Below are 19,518 nucleotides of genomic sequence, written 5' to 3'. Positions count from 1 at the left end.
CACACACACAAACACACTAAACACACACAAACACACTCAGACACACACAAACACATGCATGCACACAGAGCCTGTAGGGGGCAGGACTGGTCTGCTCTCATTGCTTTCTCAAATGAACATAAAAGTGCTCTCTCTCCCTCTTTCTTTCTCTTATTGTTTTGGTCTGTCACTCTTTCTCTAGACTCTCTCTTCAACACAACTATCTCTCTCTCTTTCTCCCCATCTTTTATTCTCTCTATCAGTTTCCAGTGTGCATTTCAATTTGGCTGATCATCACAACATAAAATATAGAAATGGAACAAAAAGAGACAGTGAGTACAATCAGCTCCATTTCTATTCCGAGATGGCTCAGTTCTCTTTCAGGCTGCATCATCGATGGAAACTTTTTTTTGCAGCTGAAGCCTTAATCATTGTCTTTAGTTTGAGAGACAATCCCGTCCTTATTTCCCCCATCAGCCCAGTCACCGGACAAGAACTCTGCACAATTCTGCAGCAGATTCAGAGTGATCTTGGTTGCCATAGGTTATTGAGATATGGTTGGTGGTCTGCTTTAATAAAAAGGATCAGAAGTCTTCTTGAAACAGCACAGGACTTCTCCAGAGATCCAAAATCTATTATTCATTCTAATAAGAATTCTGCAGGTTTTTCAAAACAAGATATTATATATTTTCCTACTGGTTCATATTCTGCATGCATTTGATGACCGTACAGACTTGGTGATAGCTGGATGTAATCATTCTCACCGAGCTGATAAAAATCTGCCTGACAACTTTATTTGGCTACATTTATGTGGAGCCATTCAGCACAGACTTGTGTCATGAATTCCAAAACACTGCTACTAAATCTGACCTCATAACATTTTTTGCCATATTTTTAACATAGAGTACATCAGAGCTTATTCCATCCTGAGACCATCATGCTGAATCTCCATACATTTTCTTTTCTTCTACTCTCCAACATGTCTTTCTCAGCTATCACTCCAGAAGCACGCATAAAAATACTCAACGGCTCTCACTCACCCTGTTATAACGAAAAGCTCACTCTCTCACTAACACTGGAAATTCCCATCTAATTGTCCCCCCGACTCCCTCAATTTACCTCCTACTCATTCGCCTCCCATCGCTCCCCCTTCTCTCCTCCTTCCCTTTGATTTCCACAATGTATTTACAAAAATGATTTTCCACACTGACCACTCACTCTACTTTTTCCATCACTTTTCTCTCTTGAAGTCTCTCCTCTTTTCAGAACGAAAAAGGAAAAAATAGTCACAGTTCCCCTTTTTTCCTACCAGATAATGTGAGATTCACACGGGTCAAAGTGTAAAATGCGTCAATAAGTGATTCAAGTCAAATTCAAGGAAATATAGTAATATATAGTAATATAGAATGTGAAATGAGAATGAAAGACAAAGGCAATGAATTAATTAAATAACATTTACAAGAAAAACAATTATAATAGCCTTGCTCACACACACTAATGTGGACAGGTGACAATTAAACAAATATTGTTACACCTCAATATTTTTTGTGTGCTCACGTACTTTCACCATCCTTCAGAAATGTGCATCTTCCTATGAAAGCAAAGCGTCATATGGAGACAGAGTTGAGAAAAACATCTTGTCATTTTCTGTCCCAGTTCACTGAGTTAGTTTAAGAGAAACCAACTCTACGTACATCATGTCGCCTGACAGTCATCAGTGTCAGCTGACACAAGGCCAAATGAGCCTCTGTCTATGTTTTTTTTTCTTTCTCTAATGAAGAACGATGATCAGAAAAAGAAAACAAGCAACAGGAAGAAGACGAGGAGAGAGAGAGAGAGAGAAAGAGAGAGAGCTCCGGTGTCTCTCCTTCTCCCTCTCTCTGTTTGGTGACAGAGGGTCTGACCACATCACTCGCTGCCTACTGCTTCCTGCCAACGGACGACCCCGACACACGCACACACACACACACACACACACACACACACACACACACACACACACAAACTCACAGCTGCAGATCTGTCCCACAGCTGTCGGACATGTTGATGCTTTACAACCAGGCAATTCATCCCTGCGCAAAACAACCAGAGACAGAACCAGAGGCCGCTGGTGGAAGACATAAAAAAAGAGAGAGAAGTTTTGAAAAAAAAAAAACATCCTCTGGAAACTGACTGGCTGATGCAATATGCATCATCGATTAATGTTACACTCATTTGCATCTGTTTTGCTCAAATACATTTTGTGTGAAATACAGTGCCGCTCCTTCCATTTCTTAGAATCTTTTTTGAATGACTTCCTATTGTTTTTGATATTGATGCTACTTGTGAGTATTTTGGAGTCAACCTTGATTTAGACCTAAAATATGAAACGATTCAGCCATTATTTTCAGTCTGTAAGGAACGGCACAGGCATCTTAATTCATTCTTAGGTCATTAAGAGTCATAGCTGCAAGTCATAGCACAGTCACGGTACTCGTTCTAGAACGTAAAATCTTGAACATCAAACACTCACCGCTACCCACTGCAAGTTTTGAAAAGTTTGCTGTACACCACTACTCTTTCAGTCTGATTGCTAAGACGTAAGATTTGCTGTTTCATTTTACTTTCACTTTCGTCAATATAGGCTTTTAATGCACCGAGTACATGGGATGCTGTCGATCTTGCTTCACACTCATGACACTGATCCTTCAGACTGAACTTCAGACGCTAACAACAGGAGATCTCACAGCCACGTGTTCGTATCAGCTACGTACGTATGCTGTGCTGCACATGCTGCAGATATGCTGCACCCAGATGCACGTATGAATTGGGCTGCTCTCTTATCCTCCCCTTCTCTTCCTTTCCTCCCCCCTCTCTTTATATCTCTCTGCCCGGCCTCAAGCAGATTCATCCCTCCATGTGAGCTGGGTTCTACTCAGAGGTTCATCCTGTTAAAAAGGAGGTTTCCCTTTCCATTGTCACGTGGGTGCTTGCTCGTCGGTTTCTAAAGCATCTAGAAACAATTTTGACAGTTATACAGTAATAAAATGTACATGTACATAAATCAAATGTAATTGACTTGAACTTATGTATACAGTGTGTGACTGATATTGAAAAGATTTTTTGTGTCCCTTTAATTTAAAAATCTCACAGCCCCAAACATGTAACCGTCCCTGTCATATTTGAATATTATTGGAGTGAAGACAAACACACATTCACATAAAAATATAAAAAGCCATGCCAATTGAAGTTCCCATCACTCTTTGTAATGTGGGGGTATCCATAGCTGTGGGGTATATGCAGTAGGTGGGGTGGAGTGTCTGTAAAGGTACTTTTAACCCCCCTGTCCTCACAAACAGCGTTGAGGCCACTCTGAAATGTGTCTTTTTGTTTCCGCAGTGGCCTTGCATGCATGCCTGCAGGAGACGGAGAGGAGAGACAAAAGAGGGCCCGAGGACCTCCTGGGTCTCTGTTAGTTTAACAGAGGGCCTCTATCCCACACATACATGCAAGAGTGTGAGGACGCAAGGGCACACACACTTTCCTCTTACATAAACTTTCTGCTCTCCTTGGGAGTTAAAGTCAGTGAGTTCTCCTGAAATCTGCCATCTGGAGAGGCCGCGAGGGAAGGAGAGGAAAAACAGAAAGAGGATGGAGATAGGTGAATGAACTTCAGGAGCCGGAGGTGGGATTCCTTCGGAGAACAACAGGTTGCATTTGTGCCCTGGTATTTCACATATTAACCACTCATTTTGGATGAGCGGTTCACTGTGTTCTGTCACAAACTTAGCATTGAGATTTGAAATTAACCAGTATTAGTGCAGGCTCTTATATAATTTTCTGTGAACATTTTTGTTCTCTTGACTAACGGATCTTGATCTCAACAAGACGACTTGGTTTGATAACAGGGGAAATACTGAATGATTATAATGCCTCTCATTGTGACATACATATGTTAACAGCTTCTTGTGTGAACTCAGGTGATGGCTTACTAGGAGCTTCAGAACAAACCAAGTTCAACTGCTTTCTGCTAAGTTTGGGAGTCGAGCCAACAGAGGTTTTATTTGCTGCAGAATTCCTTTCTCATTCAGATAAAATGGGTGAGTCAACAGAGAGCTGTATGTGTTCGTCTTTTAGTGGACTCAAAATTACACGTGCAGACACTCAGGAGAAATCCCTGTGAGAGGAAATACCCACACTAAGAGAGAGAGTACATCCTGATAAAGTTCTCTTGAGCGTTAAACACTTTCCTCTCCTTTCTCCCTCTCTCTCTCCCTTTCTCATCCTCCTCCTTCTCCTCCTGCCTTCACATCTTCCCCCGTCCTCTCCCCTCAAGACATCCCCTGAGTCCCAAACATTTTAATTGCAGCCCACAGGCCATTTAATGCCTCTCACCAACAATTCCATCCTGTGTGGAGGGATCAGGACTTTAAATGTGTCCATTTCCTATTGTGTGTGTGTGTGTGTCTGTGGTTAACCGGGGACGGTTCATGTAGGGCATAGGCAGGTGGACCCTCCATATGTGTGTGTGTGTGTGTGTGGATTTAGGGAGTTAATCCCTGAATGGAGAAGTCATTAGGGAGAATTAGGCAGGTTAGACCCAGCCATGATCCCCTCCTGTGTGTATGTGCATGTTATTGTGAGTGGGACAGCCATGAGCACGTGGCATGCATCAGGTTGAAGCCTTCAAAAAAAAATAAAAAATAGGGGGTGGAGGTGCATCAGGGACGGGAGGGTGAGTTGGGGTGGGGTGCATGGTAGCCAAACTCTCCTAATCTGGCCAATCCACCCCTGCTGTGCATGCACACACAGACACACAAGAGTTCATCTTGACACTCTCAACAGATGGCTGTAGCAGAAAGGCCAAGGGTAAAACTTGGGCAATACCCAAACCAGACAGTCAGCCCCCACATTAACTCCCCCCTCAGTGTCTATAGCTAATCACAGTGTCCTCAGCACGCAACCACCCCCTCTTTAATAAGAGGTAGCTAAACACACAAACTGCATTCAGATCTGACGTTAAAATCTATTTCAGGTGAATCCTGTCTTCTACCATTCAGTAATTAAGTAACATGTTTCCCCTCTGGTCAGCATCTATAGCAGGCTACTTTTTGCAGGGTGCAGTATTTGCACCAGTGGGACACACTGTCAACAGCTTTTCAGCTGTTTCAAAATATCCACTCTGCAGGAGAACGATATTGTGAGAAAGTGCTTTCCGATTGGCTGATCAGCTCAGCAAACAATACAATGTTCAATTTAACATTTAAATAAACACTCAAATTCCCAAGGACGTGATCGTCTAGAAGGATTAAACTGGGGACCAGCTGATCAGCATGATTCAGGAGAGGTCAGGCTCTGTACGACAGTAGCTGTAGCTCTTCCCAGTTTCCTAGCCTCCTAGTTAAAAGTAGTTCTTCATGTTTGTCACGTTTTTAAATGATGACTACTGCCACCTACTGACATGAAGCATTATTTTTTTTCATGCCGACATAGAACATGTGTAGCAGCTAGCCGTCGATGTAGTCTTAGGAATGTGTTCAGGTACAACATTTTTGTCCAGTTATTTGACATTGGTTTGGTGTGTCTGTGCCATAACATTAAATGGAAAAAAGGGATAAAGGATATACAGTTGGAGAGGTATCGATTTTTGAGACTTTGGGGCCTGAAAACATTCAGGAACATTGAACACATCATCTTCATCTTATTATTTTTGGAGAACATATATTACAGCATTTTACAACTGTTTAAGTGGACTCTATTGGGCAATGTTTGTTTAGTGACATAAAAACCTCACTCATAAACAGGGTATAAATTCACATTTATTAGGTCTTTTCTTCTTCTCATCTGCCGTCACACTGTTAGGAAAATCAATTCAAACAATTCCTGGAACAAATTAATTTGATTTATCTGTATGTATTAGGCCCCTAAGTCTAAACACAAAAATAAACTGTGCAGGGACTTGGATAAGGTCTCGGAACTTACAACAGCCTCTAATTGTTGCGTTTGTTTTTCTATTGGTCGTTCATTTTCTGGAGTCCAGAGCAGTCCAGGCATGTGTGTCACTGCCTTGTACGTCACTTTCAGCCAACAACCAGCGTCAGCGGTGAGATGAGCAGAAGAACCCTCCAAAGAAACAAAAATAAATCAACTTTTACAAAGCACTTTAGAATGAAAAAAAAAGTTACTCAGAGGCTTCCCGCACTTGCTCTCAGGTAGCCATTAAAAACTGGAGGACATAAACATGTTCCAGCAATATTCCAGTAAACAGCGGAAACGTGCAATGAGTCACCGCATGAAACAGCAGCACGGAGATAACACACACAAACACACATGTCTGATGTCACATTACCCCCCACCCTGGTAGTTTCCATTATAACAAGCCTGCGGACAAACCACTCTAGTGCAACTATTATACGTAAAGTCTCACAGTGTGTCTGTGGTTGACAAAATCTAATTAATAGTGACTTCATTCTGCTTTATAGTGTTTTTATCTCTCAGTGTATCACTATTACATCCGTAACGTATTCTTGATAGCCTTACAGCATGTCTGTGATATTTTAAATTCATATTGTGAGTTTATTACACTACTGTCACCTTGATGTGCTCATAGCTTTCCTGCAGTATTATTGCCTAAGTTAAATGGTATTTTAACTGCATAATCACTTGGATTGTTTATGTTATCAGCTCATATTTGTCAGCTTCTAATGAAATGTGGGGGACTGAAATGTGAACAGTTTGGAAATGACCATTGATGTCAATACATTTGAGGAAGGAAACACCTTCAGCTCCCATGAAGTCAAATGTATTACGCAATGCACATGTATGTCTCCCATCACTCAAATCTAACAGTGGAGAAGATGTGGCATATATTAACACATATTAAAGATGCTAGAATTTTTAGTAACATCTATTAAATTAGGTTTTTACCAGATGAAACAAAGACAAAATGAGACGAACATTGATAAGAGATTCTAATGCTATCCACAGTTTCTAAAGCATGTTTTTTGTTTTGTTTTTGTTTTTTAGCATATATTTTTAACAATATATGACTCCTCCATCATCTTAATCCAGCCAGTCATGCTTTTACTTGACTTGTCCTTCTTTTTTTTTCTTTTTTTTATTCTTTTTAAATATACTAAAACAAGCTAGAAATGACCCAGAAGTCCAAGATGTTATAAACATGTAATGCGGGAAATGAGGCAAGTTCACCTTTTACAGAATGCTGAGATAGCAAAAATTAGAAAAGAAATAATTCTGGAACATTACATGTAACCACAATAATACAGGCCATAATGCAGCCATGGTGAAACATAACAGATACATCTGAATTTCCTAGTTTTAAGCTACACTTCAGTACCTTGTACACACAAATGGGAAAATTATAGTAAAGAGTGTGCTACTTCTTCAACAGTTAACTCCATCAGCAACTGGAATTATCTGGAAAATATAGAGCCTTGATTGCCGACTACAATTAAAAATCATATCAAGTGATAATAAGGTCACAACATTAATTTTACATATTACTCCCCACCGCACAGACCTCCCACCAGGTCTCACCTGTTCCTGTGTCCAAACACAGAGCCGTCCTCCTCTGTTCAATGCAACGTGCTCCTTGATTCCACTTCCTTCTCCACTCGCAGCAAGCTGAGTGGCTTAAACCCTCCCATCCTCACTCTCTTTTCGTCATACCTTCCCTACCTCCCTTCATGCTTTTCCATCTCCTGTTTTAGCTTCTGTCTTTTGTATCTCATGTCATGCTTGCTCTTGTCCACCCTTCTTTCTCATGCACCCCCATTTCTTTCACCCCTATTCCTATCATCTAAATTCTCTCCTTTCTTCTTATTTTGGGCGTGTTTCTCTTCCCTTCCTCTTTTTAGGTGCCATGTATGTCCTTATCCATCAAAATCTTCTGCTTCTCTAGATTTACAGGCCTCAGCTTATGATTAAAAATATTCAACAGTTTGCCCAGACTGTGAACAAGGGACGTTGCTGTTCATGCTGGTGCCTCTACCTATTATTATTGGATTATAATGCATGAATTTCTGTTTTGTGAACCTAAAGGTTTGGCTGCTAATTGACTTTGTAATCACAGTCTACCTTTTCAAGAGCATGAAACAAACACGATAAAAGGAAAAGGTAAAATTTGTTGGTTGCCAGTAGAGTTCAGGGAGAATCTGTTTAAGTAGGAGTGTATGTTCCTTAATAGAAAGCACTCAATCACAAAACTTTACCAGTAACACGTTATACTAATTTACACCAACACCTCTCATATTAATTGTCCACTTAACACTTTCCACATTCACTAATGTGATCACCCTGAGTACACATTATTCCTAATAGTTTGGGTGGAGGAGGGAAGAAAACTGTTGACGCATCGTTGACACCCTGCATCTCTCCTAAAGCTTGAAAACACACAGAGAAGGCTAAACTTTTTGTTATCTCATTGCCATGCTGAGGGAAGGACATGGAGTACTTCCTTAGAGTAAAAAACGTACCAGCTTGTTTGTTCTTTAGTGGCTTGCTTGCATGTTTTATTTTGGAAATATGCGACTCTCTTTGCATCTCTAATGGTAATCTAAAAGTTTTGTTTACAATTGAATCATTAAAAAAAAAAAAAAAATGCTACAAATTTTACATAGAACAACTTTTTGTTTTCCCTTAAAAATAAAAAAAAACATACCAGCAAACTCAGTAAAAGACACACACAAAAATACGACACACTTTTTGCCAAATGAAGCAGAATTAAGAGAGACAATGAGTTCGGTTGGCAGAAATGGGTCACTTAGTGAGGTCGAAGTTCGCTCAACTGACAAAAGTGCAGCTTACACACACACAAAATGCGAATCTGGAAAAAAAAAACAGTTTGAAGATATGCCTCTTGAGCATCTGATACTCAAACATTTAACTGTTGCAAATTGTGAACAGTGATTAGATGAAATGTGTCAGTCTGCAGCAGGTCCCTGCAGTCAGCCGTGAAAACCTAATTGAATTAACTATTTCTACAACTAGCGCAGCAATTGCTCATAGTTCAGAAACGACAAATCAATAAATGGATGAATGGGAGAGCAACAGATAGTGTCATGTCCTTGCTTGTGTTCATTCAGCACACAATCTTCAGCTGTGTCAGCTTTTATTTCTGTGCTTTTGTATTTAAGTCATTTTATTTAGTTTTCTTGTTTTCCGCTGTGTAAGTGGGGTCTTTTGTGTCATGCACGTGTGCGTCCTGTTTGAGTGACCAGTCATTAGGAGGTTAAATGGGGTCTGTTGTCCAAGCGCTCTGCTGATTAAGCTGGACTGATCAGGGCTGGTGGGCACCTGCCATAACCAGCCTGATTCTCATCCATCACTCACTGACCTGGCCGCAGCATGGCCCCGGACACTGCAGGGGCCTGAGGGCCTCGGTGGCCACCCCCCTGCCCCGGAACTGACCACCACTATTACCCCTTGGACCTAAAGCCAGGATGACCCATGGAGACTCCATCTTCTTTCTAACCTCGGCCGCAACCCTCGCTCTGACCCTCCGAGGTGACCACTACTATAGCCCCCAGAAACTTGGATAAATGTAGCTTTCACAAGAGATGACTCCAAAATGCTGACCATGATGACTGAGTTGAGGTCCTTTGTATATCTGGCGCCAAAATTTCTGGATCCAAACCCAATGCTGCTCAACGCTGTTAACAGTTCACTTCTGAAATACCCCAAGAACCTCAGTTTGTTTCACTTCTACTCTTATCCTCTCAGAAACTAAAGGAGTGGAGACGAACAAAAACCTTTTTAACTTTCAAGCTCTGTAAATATTTATAAGCTTAATAGGCATTTTTCAGTTTCTGTACTCCTAAAAAAACATGTTAACAATGGCAACAAATCACTGGAGCTTAGTAGCAAGTATAAATAAATGTTCCAAACCAACAATGTGTAAAATAAGCCACATGTAGTTTAACAGGTGTGGGTGACAAGTAATTGAAGACAATCTTAAAAAATACATGTGTCTTTCTGATTATGAATCAAATTTTGCCTGTCGAAGTGCACAGCTCTTATTGATATAAAAGCTCTTATTCTGCCAGACTGTGGAGGTTAAGTAACTCAATCACTGACATCAGATGTTTCAATGAAAGTGCAGTTTAAAATATCTGCTCCTCCACAACAAAGTCTAGACTCAATATTTTAATATTATCTGTCTTAAAGGGGAAAAAAATCAATAAAAAATAATCAGTAGTCTGTGTCCTTCCCAGCTGTCATCTACAAATCAGAATCAGATTAATAACTTGATTAACAACAATACGTATAAATTAAACAGACTTATTTTGTAATTAGGCCAGAAGACACTGGGTGGTCCCTGCAGAAAATAGCTCACAGGAGGTGAAAGTCAGGCTGGATGTCAATTTAGGTTGCTCATAGAAAGAATGAGTAATACAAGAACAATAACTGTACATCTTGAATAATGCTGACAAGAAGTAAAGTGGAGCTGGTGTATTTTTCCTTAAAAGGTATTTCTAGAGGGAGTGACAGAAGCTATATGTTGGTTGCACCGTAGCCAACATATAGCTAACATGTTTAGAACTACGTTTGGGTGTGGATGAAATTGTTTGTATGTGAGTCAGAGCTATCAGATCACGGGGCAGGGTTTAACTGGTTCATAGTCCAATGAGATCTGATATGAGTTCAGTTCCCTCTTTCTTTATAAGTACATACAACTCATGAGGTATATGCAATCTCTTATCAGCATGCAAGGAGGATGCACTGGTAACACTAACCCAGTGACCTGCTGGCCTTGAAAAGTGAAATGGATTTATTGTTCCCCTGTCTCCTACCTTTTGACTTGTTCATTGTGTTCCCCTTTGGTTTTTATTACAGGTGTATTTTTGTAAAATATGTGTGCAGTGGAATATACAATGTAATGGGGGTTTCAAGGCCAGTGTCAAAGTTTATGCAGTAACAGTGTGGGCTTAAAAAGAACCAGAGATTAAATTTATGATCACCTACCAGTCTTAACTCTGCCATTTAATCTGTTGACAGTGTGTCTATTTCTACATCCAAGTTAGATTTTGCTGTCATTTGCTTACAACCTTCTATGCTGTGTGTCTCTAATACAATCAAAGTTACAGTACAAAAGTGCAATGCTTGTGTGAGATGTAAGACAGCTTTTAAATTATCTGTGGTTTTATTTAGTAAGATAGCACACTAAATCTGGACTCACAAACTCCAAAGACTACATTCAACATAGTTGGCCACCTGGACATTCTGAGTCTGCCTTAAACAAAATACTGACTAGTAGATGTCAATAGTCCGTATTTGTCATTCATAAGAGCAACCCGGAACAGATACTATCAGCTGGTAAGGTTGGAAGAGCAACAAACAAGTTTAATTGAGAAGGCCCTTGCCATTTTGTGTACTCTTGTCACTTCCATTTATTCTTGTGTACCTGTTTGCTAAACTGAGCAGCAGAGGTGGGTAGTAATGTGTTACATTTACTTTGTTACTCTGTTTTAGTCTGTTTACTTAGTTACATTTATGACACTACTTATAATTGCCTGTGATTTCTTTCATTGAGCGCAGACATTTTTATATTCAGAGAAGCTCTCCTATCCCAGTGTTTTGACTAAGAGACCAATGGCGCCACAGTGGAGTAGCCCCACCCCCCACTCCTCATTAGCAGTAGTGAAGCTAAAGGCCGAAGAATGGCAGTGGTCAGATTAGAGTAACGTGTTACTGGCATCACTGTGCTGCCAAAACCACCACAATGACCCATCGAGACAAAGACTCCATTAGAAACCTGAAGAGTTGTCCTGTGTTATCTGGCACCAAGATGTTTGCAGCAGATCCTTTAAGTCTCTGTAAGTTAAGATGTGAGAACTCCATAGATCGGACGTGTTTGTCCAGCACGTCCTACAGGTGCTTCACTTGATTGAGATCTGGGGAAGTCAACACTTGAAACTCGTTGCTGTGCTCTTCAATTTTTGTGGCAGGGAGCATTATCCTGCTGAAAGAGGCTACAGCCATCAGGTAACATGTTTCGGTGCCAGGGTGTACATGATCCACTACAATACTTAGGTAGACGGTACGTGTTAAAGTGACATCCACATCAATGGCTCCCTAGTGCATCCTGCTGCCGTGTTTTCCCAAGGTAAGCAACACACAGGCATCTGGCCATGCATGTGGTGTAAAAGAAAACATGAATCATTAGACCAGGCCACCTTCTTCCACTGGCACTCTGACTGGTCTGGGGCTGTGCAGCACCATACACAACAAACTGCAATGCACAGTTTATTCTGACACCTTTCTATCAGAATGACCACTAAGTTCTTGATCAGTTCGGGCTAAAGTAGCTCGTCTGTTGAACTGGACCCCACAAGCCAGTGTTCGCTTCCGATGTGACCCCTGGCCATAGACAAATGTTCACAAATGTTAAAATGTTCACTTATTATATCCTGCCCACTAACAGGTGCAGTGATGAAAAGACAACTAGTGTTATTCACTTAACCTGATCAGTGCATATATAATAAATTAATTACTTTCCTGTGGGAAAAATGTTACATTGCTTCAGTGAGCTACGCATTTTAATCAATCAAACAAATAAACTTTATTTGTGCAGCATTTTTCTTACAAAGAAACATCGCAAAGTCCTTCACACCAATAAAAACATAGAACATTACACCAAGAAACAGAATCAAGAACCTGCCTGCCCACATGTACACATACAGACACATATAAACACATTCACACATACACATGCATACATACATACACACACATGCATACATGTTATATGTACACAGGCACATGCACGTCCACAGTCACGTCAGTGTACACACTAAAAGTTTTCAATCAGTGCGTGTACATGCACGTGAAAAAAAAACAAATTATTGCCTTAATCGGACTCTAGCTGGACAATGTAAGTGCATGTAAACATATTACTCCGACTAAAATCAGAGCTCTCTTTATGCGATTAAGACACCCAGATAATGTGATTGGAATTCGGTTTTCCCAGGCATGTATACGCTTAATCGGACAACTAACAGGATAATGCGTGTGCAACCACTGCGAGCTGTACTATTGTCCATCTGGTTGTTGTTTGCAATGCCGGTCTGCTACATGAATGACTATTGTTTATTATATGAAGTAATAAGTCAACCAGAAAACAGGCCGTATCACCGTGGTATTAACCTGCTGAAAAGACATATATCGCCACCTAGTTTGGAGGAGGAAGACATGTTCCCATCAGTTATTCGATTTTCTCCGCTGCATGTAAACTGGGACAAGGACTGTAGTCAGAAAGTCGAATGTCAAGCATAGCTCCATTAAGCTCTGCATGTAAACGCACAGCCCTTAACCATAGCTGCGCTGCCACAAATCATCCCACCCCAGGCAGAGAGGCAGGCCCCACACCTAAATGCAGAGCGTCCAACCACCCAGGCCGAGGGGACCCAAGGGACAGCCCCCCACGGATAGAAAGAAACAGCCCCAAGCATGGCAGGCAGGCTCCCACGAGGAAACACAGGAGAACTAACAAATTAAAACAGTAAGATATTGGTAAGATATTAAAATAAGTAGATAAAATAAATAAAAATAAAATTCAAATAAATAAGTTAAAAGGCACTTTGTTAAAAGGCACATCAAACATGATAAAACGGGATTAAGAAGAAATAAAATCATGTAAAAGCCTGATTAAAAAAAGATGAGTCTTGAACCTCTTTTTAAAAGTATCAACAGTCTCTGTGGCCCTGAGGTTCTCCGGCAGGCTGCTCCACACTCAGGGGTCATAATAACTAAATGCCGCCTCCCCGTGTGTTTTAGATCTAACTTGTGGTATTGTTAAAAGGCTGGAGCCGGAGGACCTCAGGGTTCGCAAGGGTTGATATGGTAAAAGTAGGTCAGACAAGTAAGAAGGTCCAAGACCATTAAGACATTTAAAAACTACTAAAAGAACCTTAAAATTTATCCTAAAACTCATGAGGAGCCAATGCAGCAATTTTTAAAATTTTGCATTTTAACCACAGTGATACTTAACTTCATTACTATGATGAATTCCATTTGGGATGTGTCTTACTCTGTCTTTTGCGGTCATGTGCCAAGTTCAATAAGACACCAACAACTTCTTCTCAGGTAAGGTCATTTCAGAGCTAAAACAACTTACCGTCTCATACATGCACCCTATGATCTTTGTCACTTTCTCCCACAGTTCCTCACAACACTGCTATTAACTCTTTCACACATACTGTATAAAAGCATCACATGCCCTCTTTATGTCAGGTAAAGTTGCTGCTTTTCGTGAACAAGAAAGAGAAAGGAGGACACATATTCAGCCAGTGAGCAGCAGTATATGTATGTATGTGTGTGTGTGTCTTTGAGTCAGTGTGTGTGAATCTGAAGTGGGACACTTCTCAGCACAATGCCACTCATCTCGGGTGCATTTGTTTAGCATTATGTGGACTGAAATAGACAAGTATTCACACGTAAACACACCCACAGGAATATAAGGTGACACCTAAACTCTCACACAATACACACAGTCTCAACTTATAGAGTATATACCTGTAGACACACACACTCTATAGGTTCTCTATTCGTGTTGTGTGACCCAAAAAAGACAGAAGAGTTTTCAAACCTGGCTCCCTGTCTTATTACTTATCATTAATTTAGTTTGTCCCTGCAAATATGTTGACCAGAAATGGATGTCCACTGAAACAAAGAAGGTTTAGAGGGAGAATACGGTTTTGGCTACATGTTGTAAACATTAAATGTGCTGGATTTGCTACAATGTGTGAATATTTTGTGACTTTCAGATAGAAACTTTATTTCAATTCAGTGCAATTTTACTTACCAATGACAGGAGAAGTAAATAACATTGCTAATCTTGTGACATGTGCCTCCTACTTAGACCAGACCAGACACCCCCACCCACATAATAATGACACCCCTTGCTGACACTCCAGCAGGATGCAGCCTGACACAGACACACACACACAAACAGTTTAGGAACAACCCAAAAAACATGAAGAACAGCACAAGGTGTTGACCTGACCTCCAAATTCACTATGGCATTCAAAGTATTAAGTACTAATAAAGTTGATATCTACAAAGTACACTGGCCTCAGCACTTGTTTTTATTACAGATGAGTATGTTGACATAAATATTTCAGGTGTGAATCAGCGTCTTTATTTCAAGAACAAAGATGAGCATATTTGTTGCAAAAACAAGGCAAAGCAAACCTCAGGCTTCTTTTAGTCCATTCACCCGAAGCCTTCTCAAGTTTTGAGACTTGACAGTTGTTCCGTCAAAAGCAATATGTAATCACTGAAGCGGGACAAAAAAGAAATAAAACTATATGAAAGACCATTTAAAGGCCAGTGAGTTCATGTCTGAGTGTTTTCATCACAGATAAGAGCCTTCTCTGGCCATACACAACACAAATACTATCATGAAGCTACATTCAAATGACCTGTCAGCTTCAAGTTGATTGATTAACTAAAGAAGATGCACGTGTCACTCGTGCTGTCAATCTCTTTTGTTTTTGTTTTGTTGTTATTTTAAGAAAGAGTATTCAATACTGTACAATACGGTTTAAGACCTAGCACAGAGGTAAATTGAACAGTACAGCCCTGAAACTGAGACAGGCTGTGTCCACCTGCAAAGCCAAGAAATGTAGACACTAAATATATATCATGAAATAGAAACACACACACACACACACACACACACACACACACAGACACCTACACGCACCCAAACCGTAGACTGTGGCGCGTGGCTGCTGTTGTAGAGACAAGTTTGGCTTCAGTCCGATTTCCCTGGCAGTCTGCCAAGCTAAACACGCACAAGCACGCACACACACACACTGACAAAACACACACAACCATTCACAACTTAGCGCCAAGCTCAGATAAATGCCTCCCTCGATCTGGCTGGGTGGCTGTACGTGTGTGCGTGGACAGGGAGAGTGGAGGTAAAGTTTAAGTACAGTCAGACAGGAGAGAGTAAACACTGATAAGTCCCAGCTGTGTGTGTCCACGCGGCCATGTGTGCACGCCACCCCCACCACGCGCACACTAAAACACTTCCGAGCCCCCCGACTTTTCCATCAGATCCATCGTCCCACACACACTTCCACCACTTTGATGAGGTGAAGGGGTGTGTGTCCGTGTTCAGTGCGGGTATGCGTGTGTGTGTGTGTGAGGGACAAACTGATCTGTTTTGTGTAAAGATCAGAAGATTCGGCTCATGGGCACAACGGAAGTAGAACCCACACAGTTTGAAGAAAAAGATGGAGTGGAAAAGGAGAAAGAGGCGGATGAGGCAGACTCTAAAGACGCAAAGTAAGTTGTCAGTTATCAGGGAAGCTGGTATCTAAAAATCGAAATTTTTGTAGTGTGGATAACCTGAATGAATTAAAACTGATACATTCTCATTATTTGTTATTAAATATGAATATTTTTCTACACAATTTGAACGTCTGGAATTTATGGAGCCGGTAACATGTTTGAATGACAACCCATGAATCGTAAAACATCCTAACTCCATCAGACTCTTAACATGGACACTTATCATCAGTTTAATGTGAATGAAGTTGAAAAATGGCTCTATAGTGTAGTAGCCAATAACTGCTTCCTATCAACCACAACCGAGAGTTTTGCATATTAAGATCAGACAAGCAAAGTACTTCATATACTTCATACTTTTTTTCTACCAGAACCTTTTTCTTTCCTAAACCTTACTTTAAAAAGTTTTCACGCAAAACACGCACACAAACAAGTACATAGGTCAAAAATAAAATGGGTAACATGGGCATAAAGTATACATCTTCTTCTTATTTACTGCCATCTCCATCCAGTCAGTCAGTACATTGACCATTTTCTATTTTTCCTGGCATTTTCATTCCAAACTACAATATTTCTATTTCTGGACAACTTGACTCTTTACACTTTGAGTAATAATGTGTACAAATAGAAGAAGGATGGAAGGAGGAAATTAAAGATGAAACAACAGTCATATGAAGGAAAGGATGTATGAAGATAATGGGTTAATAAATGACATCATAATGGCATAAACTAAAATCTGACAGTGATCACACGCCTGTTTGTCACACACAGTTTTTTGATGTGTTTATCTCTGTCGCTGGTGTTTTCAGGCTGAAGTAGGATTTTTGGCTCCGTGGCGGTTGCCCTGATGACACACAGCTCTGTCTGGCCTGTGGTTTCTTCTCAAGTGGTCAATGGACCCCCGCACAGCAAAGTGCACACACACACACACGCACATACACAGGAGGGTACAGAGACAAATTGTCACAACGCGTGTGTGCATGCACATGCATAGAAACACGAACATCACGACATACACAGGTCGTCGCGAACACACACAGGATGAAAACATGCTGCTCCAGGAGCATGCTAAATCACACATGCACATCCACCCACACGCGCGCACACACACACACACAAACAGCTGTTTCCAACATGCTGAGGCGGTCTGGAAACCACTTCCTCTCAGCGGCTCAAACACATTTTATTCATTTACTGTTCGCTCAAACAGCCAGAGCACTTTCACTGCACACACATGTTCTGCGTGTGTGTGTGTGCATGAGAGGGAGCAAGTGAAAAAGGTCTGTTCTTCCATGTTTAGATGGAAGTTTAGAGTGGTTTCAAGAGACAGAGTAAACCTATGTCCTGTGAGTTTGAAGAAACCTTTTGTGTTTGTGTGTGTTTATCTATGTGTGCATGCGTATTCATGTGTATGAATACCTTGGCTAATAGCTGGTCTGATATGAATTGGGAAAACGTGCTAAGTGAGCACTAAATAATAAAACTGCCAGGACTGCTCTACCACAAATGAGACATGGGAAATTGTGTGGAGTCATAGCAGACACACACATAAAGACACACGGACAAAGACACATGCTCGACACACTCCTTCATGTCGTGGCTGGTGGCCAGTGTCTGCTTGGCTCTGATTGGCCAACACTCTGTAAATATTTAGAGGAAGCGGAAGGGTCCACGGTCCAAACTGTCGCCACGGGAGACGAATCGCCTCTCGTCCCTCGGCCCCTCCCTTCCCTACACACACACACACACACACACACACACGCACACACAAAGAAACGCACACAATCATCTCTGGTCTCACGGATCTATAGCTGCGGCCACTGGGTTGAATGGATCAATCACACACACGCACGCACACATATAAACTGCAAGGTAGATATTGGACAAGGTGTTGATATGCCTCCCCCTCAACCCCTGGATGACCTTTCACCTCCCCTCAGAGTCACTCCGGCCAATCAGAGGTCACCTCTCCCTTCTTCAGTCTGCACATCCACACACATGAGGACCAGTTGTTCCTATGTTCTAAATACAAACACTCACATGTTTATCCTCCATGTTTACAGGCCGCAGAATGGATTTGTATTGCCAAACGAGGGGCCATATTAAAGGAACATGCCTGTGTTTTAGCACATCAATCTACAAGCTGCTTAAGCCTGATGTTCCTTCTCTCGGCTCTGTCTAAGCCTAAAATTATTCAACTTTAAATGAGATGAAGTAACGAGTATCACATGTTAAAGGCTGGAAACCATGGCCCGTAAATGACTGAAGTAGTCAGTTATAAAAATTGTTGATGATTTATTTTATCGAAGGTGGCCTCTGGCGGTGAGGTCTAATGGTCAGCTCCCACACACATTTATCTTATTTGTTCCTTCACCACATTTACACTTATTTGTTGCTTCAAAGTTACATTATTTTTAACAGTGTTGGATCTTTTAAGGTAACTCTGGACTATGCAAATATAGTCAGAGACAAAATGCAACGCGGGATATGAATTCCACATGAAAGAAATATATGAAAACGAAAAAACTATTCATACACACAGTCCTTTAATAACTTTAAAACACACGCCACATCGACATCATTAAATATGGAATAGATTTATAATAGAAGTAACCTCTAGCACATCAGAATCATTAATGCAGCCTGAATGTTGTGACCTTTAACCTTTAACCTGCAGAGTGGTTTTTGTACTTTTGTCATTAAGAGACTAAAACTAAGAGAATTCTAGCAGCGAGATGAGGACAGCACAGCCGCACTGATACCATTACCTTCCTACCTTCCGCTGTAATCTGCCTCTGTCTTTCTCTCTTCTGTCAACCAGCCATACATCTTCTGACCCCAAACACACACACACACACACACACACTTCCATTGCTGCTTCATCATGCTGACCCCACATCAACCCCCCAACGTCAGCTCTGACCCCACTCTACCCTTCCTCCACTCATTCCTCTTTTCTTCCCTCCTCCTCTCCCTCTGCCACCCCTCTTTCTCTCTTCTCCCTCTCCTCCTTTTCCTCTTTTTCATTCCCTGTCATCCTCCCTTCATCACATGTATAGTCTCTTCTTCCCCTCCTCTGTGTGGCGTCCAACCCCCTGCATGAAAGAGTCACTGTGTGGCCATACTGAAAGGAACAGAGAAGATGAAGAAGAGACTTCAAAGTTTCAGGTGAGGGAAGAGGAATGAAGGGATGAATGAGAAAGGAGAACTTCAGGAGGAATAGTGTTAGTTGATAAGGTAGCA

This window comes from Mugil cephalus, chromosome 11, assembly GCF_022458985.1.
Source record: "Mugil cephalus isolate CIBA_MC_2020 chromosome 11, CIBA_Mcephalus_1.1, whole genome shotgun sequence".
Classification (NCBI taxonomy): Eukaryota; Metazoa; Chordata; class Actinopteri; order Mugiliformes; family Mugilidae; genus Mugil; species Mugil cephalus.
The sequence above is the reverse complement of the archived record's forward strand: the minus strand, read 5'-3'. Positions refer to the sequence as shown.